The 5,856-nt window shown below is 40.8% G+C and overlaps 1 non-coding gene across 1 annotated transcript; it reads right to left on the reverse strand.

Moving 5' to 3' along the window:
* Window positions 1–425: 425 nt before the first annotated feature.
* LOC141669244 (small nucleolar RNA R71) lies at window positions 426–531 on the reverse strand. Its single transcript, XR_012553534.1, has one exon. It is a non-coding gene; the product is annotated as a small nucleolar RNA R71 (small nucleolar RNA).
* Window positions 532–5,856: the final 5,325 nt, after the last annotated feature.

Below are 5,856 nucleotides of genomic sequence, written 5' to 3' on the forward strand. Positions count from 1 at the left end.
TCCGTATCTAGTGGATTTCCGGGAAAAATCAAAGTGTTCAGAATTGGATTCTGACGATCTTTACATACACTTATATACCATATAGAGTACTAATAAAATCTCAGAATATCCATAACAGAACCCCTACATAGTGTGGCATGAAAAGTTTTCTCATTCAGCATAATCTGCAAAATCACTATTCATAAGGGTTTCAAAATTTTTCCGAAAATTGGGGTTATTACAACATTAGAGATTTCATCGAGATCTTTGACACTTTCAAATTCAACAATATTTCTGAAGATACTATTAAGCTGAGGCTTTTCCCATTCTCTCTGAGGGATAAAGCTAAGTGTTGGTTGAATTCTCTACCACCAGCGTCTATTACTACTTGGGAAGATCTTACTCAGAAGTTTCTTACTAAATTCTTCCCTATGGCAAAGACAGCTGTAATCAGGAACGCTCTTACTCAATTTGTGCAGCAATCAGGAGAGTCTTTGTGCGAAGCTTGAGAGCGTATAAGGAGATGCTTAGGAAGTGTCCTCATCATGGGATGCATGATCAGATGATTATCAACTACTTTTATAATGGTTTGGGAGCACAATTTAGACCCATGCTCGATGCAGCATCAGGTTGAGATTTATGGGCTAAAAGCTACGATGAAGCTTATGAGTTGATTGAACTGATGGATGCCAATAAATACCAAAACCCAATTCAGAGAGTACATCATGGCAAGGTAGCAGAAATTCTTGAGGTGGATACAACTACTGCTATAGCTGCTCAGCTTAAGGCTTTAATGATGAAGGTGGATTCTTTGGCTAATTATGGAGTTAATCAGATCACAAGTGTTGTGAGCTTTGAGCAGGTGCACATGAAACTAAGCAGTGTGCTATTTATAGTGAATCAGCTCAGTTTGTAAGCAACTTTCAGAGGTTGCAACAACCAGTTCCAGCCACTTATCATCCCAACAACCGCAATCATCCTAACTTTAGCTGGGGCAACAATTGGTGCAACAGCCTTATCAGCAGTATGCAGCAAAATAATTCAACCCTCCTGGTTTTCAACAACCGCAATATGCATCAAGTCAACAACTCCAACTTCAACAACTACCGCATGTAATACAAGTCAATCTAATGAAAAATGTGAATTGGAGGAGTTGAGGCTCATGTGCAAGAGCCAAACGGTTTCTATCAAGACTCTGGAGAATCAAATTGGGCAGATTGCTAATGCTTTGTTGAATCGACAACCTGGAACACTCCCTAGTGACACAGAAGTTCCATGCAAGAAGGAAGCAAAAGTGGAGGTTAAGGCAATTAAATTGAGGTCTGGGAAGGTTGCAAGCCCTGAAAAATCTCAAGTTCTGGAATCTGAAGTTTTGGATGAAGAAGATGTGTAGAAGGAAGCAGAAGTGGAATCAAGGAAGAAAACTGTGGAACACACTCCTTCTGAGGGTAATACATGGGAGAAATAGGTCTATCCTCCACCTACTTTTCCTAAGAGGCTGCAGAAGCAAAAGTTGGATAAGCAATTTGCTAAGTTTCCGGAGGTGTTCAAGAAACTTCATATCAACATACCTTTCGCTGAAGCTCTTGAACAGATGCCTAGCTATGCGAAGTTTATGAAAGGTATTCTCTCAAGGAAAGTGAAGATCGATGACTTGGAGACCGTTTCTCTCACGGAGGAATGCAGTGCTGTGCTACAACTGAAGTTGCCTCTAAAGCTTAAAGATCCTGGAAGCTTTACTATTTCTTGTACCATCGAAAACTTGTCGTTCGACAAGTGTATATGTGATTTTGGAGCTAGCATCAATCTGACTCCTTTTTCTATCTTCAAGAAGTTGGGTTTACCCGATCCAAAGCCTACATATATATCCTTGCAGTTGGCCGATCGTTCTATTACATATCCACGAGGCATTGTAGATGATGTCTTGGTCAAGATGGACAAACTCATCTTTCCTGCTGACTTTGTAATTATTATTTTCGAGGAGGATAAAAAGATTCCCATAATCTTGGGAAGACCATTCTTGGCTACTGGCCAAACCTTAATTGATGTGCAGAAGGGTGAGCTCACTATGCGAGTACTGGATCAGGATGTGACCTTTAATGTTTTCAATATCATGAAATTCCATACTGATAAAGAGGTGAGCTTAAAAGTGGAATTGGTCAATTCTGTGGATACTTCAGAACTTGATCAAATGCTAAGGTCTGATGCCCTAGAGAAAGCCTTGATCGGGAATTGGGATAGTGAAGATGATGAAGGTGATGAGCAGTTGCAGTATTTGAATGCTTCTCCTTGAAAGCGAAGGCTGGATATGCCTTTTCAATCTCTTGGATTGTCAGAACTCAAAAATGTTGAGGGGAGTCTCAAGCCATCTATTGAGGAAGCTCCTACAATCGAGCAAAAACCTTTGCCTGAACACTTGAGGTATGCATTTTTAGGTGATGCATCTACTTTGCCTGTTATTATTGCATCTGACCTTTCAGGTAGCGATGAGAAAAAGCTCTTGAGAATTCTGAGATAGTTAAAGTCGACAATTGGATGGACTATAGCAAATATTAAGGGAATCAACCCTTCTTATTGCATGTATAAAATTTTGCTAGATGAAGGAAGTAAGCCGACTGTTGAGCAGCAGAGGAGGCTAAATCCGATCATGAAGGAGGTTGTGAAGAAGGAAATTCTTAAGTGGCTAGACGCATGCATCATTTATCCTATTTCTGACAGTTCTTGGGTAAGCCCAGTTCAGTGTGTGCCGAACAAAGGAGGCATCACCGTGGTTGCTAATAAAAAAATGAGCTCATTCCTACTCGAACAGTCACGGGGTGGAGAGTTTGCATGGATTATAGGAAGCTGAACAAGGCCATATGGAAAGATCATTTCCCTCTTCCTTTTATTGATCAGATGTTTGACAGGTTGGCTGGGCATGAGTACTACTGTCTTCTGGATGGATATTTGGGCTATAATCAGATTTGCATCGCTTCAGAAGATCAGGAAAATACTACCTTCACTTGTCCGTTGGTACTTTTTCCTCAGAAGAGTTTCTTTTGGGTTATGTGATGCACCTGCCACATTTTAGAGATGTATGATGGCCATCTTCTCTGACATGATTGGTCAGAATGTGGAGGTATTCACGGACAATTTTTCCATGTTCAGGGATTCTTTCGACGAGTGCTTGCAAAATCTTGGCACAGTACTTAAATGGTGTGTTGAGACCAATCTGGTTCTCAACTGGGAGAAATATCACTTTATAGTGCAACAGGGCATCATTCTTGGGCACAAGGTATCTAGTAAAAGGTCTTGAGGTGGACAAAGCCAAGGTGGGGGTCATTGAAAACCTTCCTCCACCAATTTCTGTTAAGGGAATCCACAGTTTTCTTGGTCATGCGGGTTTCTATCGGTGGTTCATCAAGGATTTCTCTAAAATATCTAAACCATTATGCAATCTATTAGAGAAAGATGTCCCTTTCAAGTTTGATGATGAGTGTCTAGCTGATTTTGAGAGCTTAAATAAGAGCTTGATCGCGACACCTGTCATAACTGCACCTGATTGGAATGAGCCTTTTGAAATGATGTGCGATACAAGTGACTATGTAGTTGGAGTGGTTCTTGGGCAAAGGAAGAACAATGTATTTCATGTGGTCTATTATAGCTAGTAAGACCCTCAATGGTGCTCAACTGAACTACAATACTACTGAGATGGAACTCTTAGCCATTGTCTATGATTTTGAAAAGTTTTGATCTTATTTGCTTGAGATGAAGGTGACAGTTTTCAGTGATCACGCTGCGATTCGCTATCTCGTCTCGAAAAGGACTCAAAGCCTAGATTGATTAGATGAGTTCTTTTACTTCAGCAGTTTGAGTTGGAGATCAAGGATATGAAAGCTACTGAGAATCAAGTTACTGATCATCTCTCTCGTTTAGAAGATCCAGGTACAATTTCACATGACAAGACATTGATAAATGAGTTTTTTTCCCGACGAACAGTTGTTTGGGGTGCAAGAAGAAGAATCGTGGTTCGCAGATATTATGAACTATCTTGTGAGCAACATTATGCCCCCAGACTTAACTTATGCTCAAAGGAAGAAGTTTCTTCACGAGGTGAAGTGGTACATGTGGGATGAGCCATTTTTATTTCGGCAAGGAGCTGACCAAATCATCAGGAGATGTATTCCGTACAGCAAGACAATGGGTATCTTTCGAGACTGTCATTCAACTATTTATGGAGGCCACTGTGCTAGAGAAAAGACAACAACTCATATCCTTCAAGCATGATTCTTCTGGCCTATATTGTTTAAGGATGCGCATCAGTACGTTTTGAAGTGTGATCACTGCCAGCGTGTTGGTAATATGTCAAAAAAGGATGAGATGCCTCTGAATGTGCTTCTCGAGTTTGAGGTCTTCGATGTTTGGGGAATTGACTTCATAGGGCCATTTGTCTCATCTTGCAATAATCTGGTATATCTTGTTGGTGGTCGATTATGTGTCAAAATAGATCGCGAAGTCAAGGTTTTTCCAACGAATGATGCGAATGTAGTGCTTAACTTTCTTCTCAAGCAGATATTCACAAGATTCAAAATTCCAAGTGTCATAATCAGTGGCGAGTGATCTTATTTCTGCAATCGCAAGTTCACTGCTATGATGCAGAGATATAATGTGAATCATCGCATTGCTACACCCTACCATCATCAGACTAATGGTCAAGCTAAGGTGTCTAATAGAGAGATCAAGCGAATTCTGGTGAAAGTTGTATATCCATCAAGAAAGGATTGGTCTTTGAAGCTGGATGGAGTTGTTTGGGCATATCGGACAACATTCAAGACTCCGCTGGGCATGTAACCGTTTCAATTTTTTATGGTAAAGGATGGTCATTTTCCTGTAGAGTTAGAGCACAAGGCATATTGGGCTTTGAAAAAACTGAACCTTGATCTGACTGCAGCTGGTAAGAAAATGATGCTTCAATTGAATGAACTCGACAAGTTTCGACTTCAAGCGTATGATTACAACAAAATGTACAACGAGAAAGTTAAAAGATGGCACGATAGGGGTCTAGTGCTCAAATCATTTATGCCAGGGCAACAGGTTCTTTTGTTCAACTCTCATCTCCGTCTTTTTCCTGGAAAATTGAAGTCGAGATGGTCAGGGCCGTTTGTTATCAAAGCTGTGTTTCCACATGGAGCGGTGGAAATTTTTTAGAATGATCCAGGCCAGGCATTCAAGGTGAATGGACAATGTTTGAAGCATTACTATGGAGATACGGCAAACCGTGAGGTGGTTAGTGCCATTTTATTGTCAACTTGATCTCAGAATTCTATGTCAAGCTAGCAACGTAAACCAAGCACTTCTTGGGAGGCAACCCAAGATTATTGTATATTAGTAGGAAAGAAAAGAAAATAGAAGGAAGAAAAACGAGAAGAAAAAACAAAAAAATCAAAAAAACAGGGGACTTTTTCCAGAAACACGGCGCGCTCGCGCTGGAAAGCGGGGCGGCCGCGCTGAAACAACAGAAATATGGCGCGCCCGCACTGGGAAGCAGGGCGGCCGCGCTCAAACAGCAGGAACACGGCGTGCCCACCCTCCCATGCGGGGCGGCCGCGCTGAACCCCAGAAAAAGAAAAAATAATAAAATTCTGAAAATCATAAAAAAAAGAGAGTTACACAGCAATTATACAATCTCTTAAGCCCCAATTTTACTCCCTATTTTTCCCATATTCCCACTACTTCCACTAACCTACAATCACTACCCCATAACCCTAACCTAATTCTAATTCTTTATATATACATACACCTATATACATCCATCTTCACCTTACTTTTGTTCTCTCAAACCCTAAATCTCTCTACACACCTCTCTTATCTCACTTAATCTATTCCAATGGCACCAAA

This window comes from Apium graveolens, chromosome 6, assembly GCF_009905375.1.
Source record: "Apium graveolens cultivar Ventura chromosome 6, ASM990537v1, whole genome shotgun sequence".
Taxonomy (NCBI): domain Eukaryota; kingdom Viridiplantae; phylum Streptophyta; class Magnoliopsida; order Apiales; family Apiaceae; genus Apium; species Apium graveolens.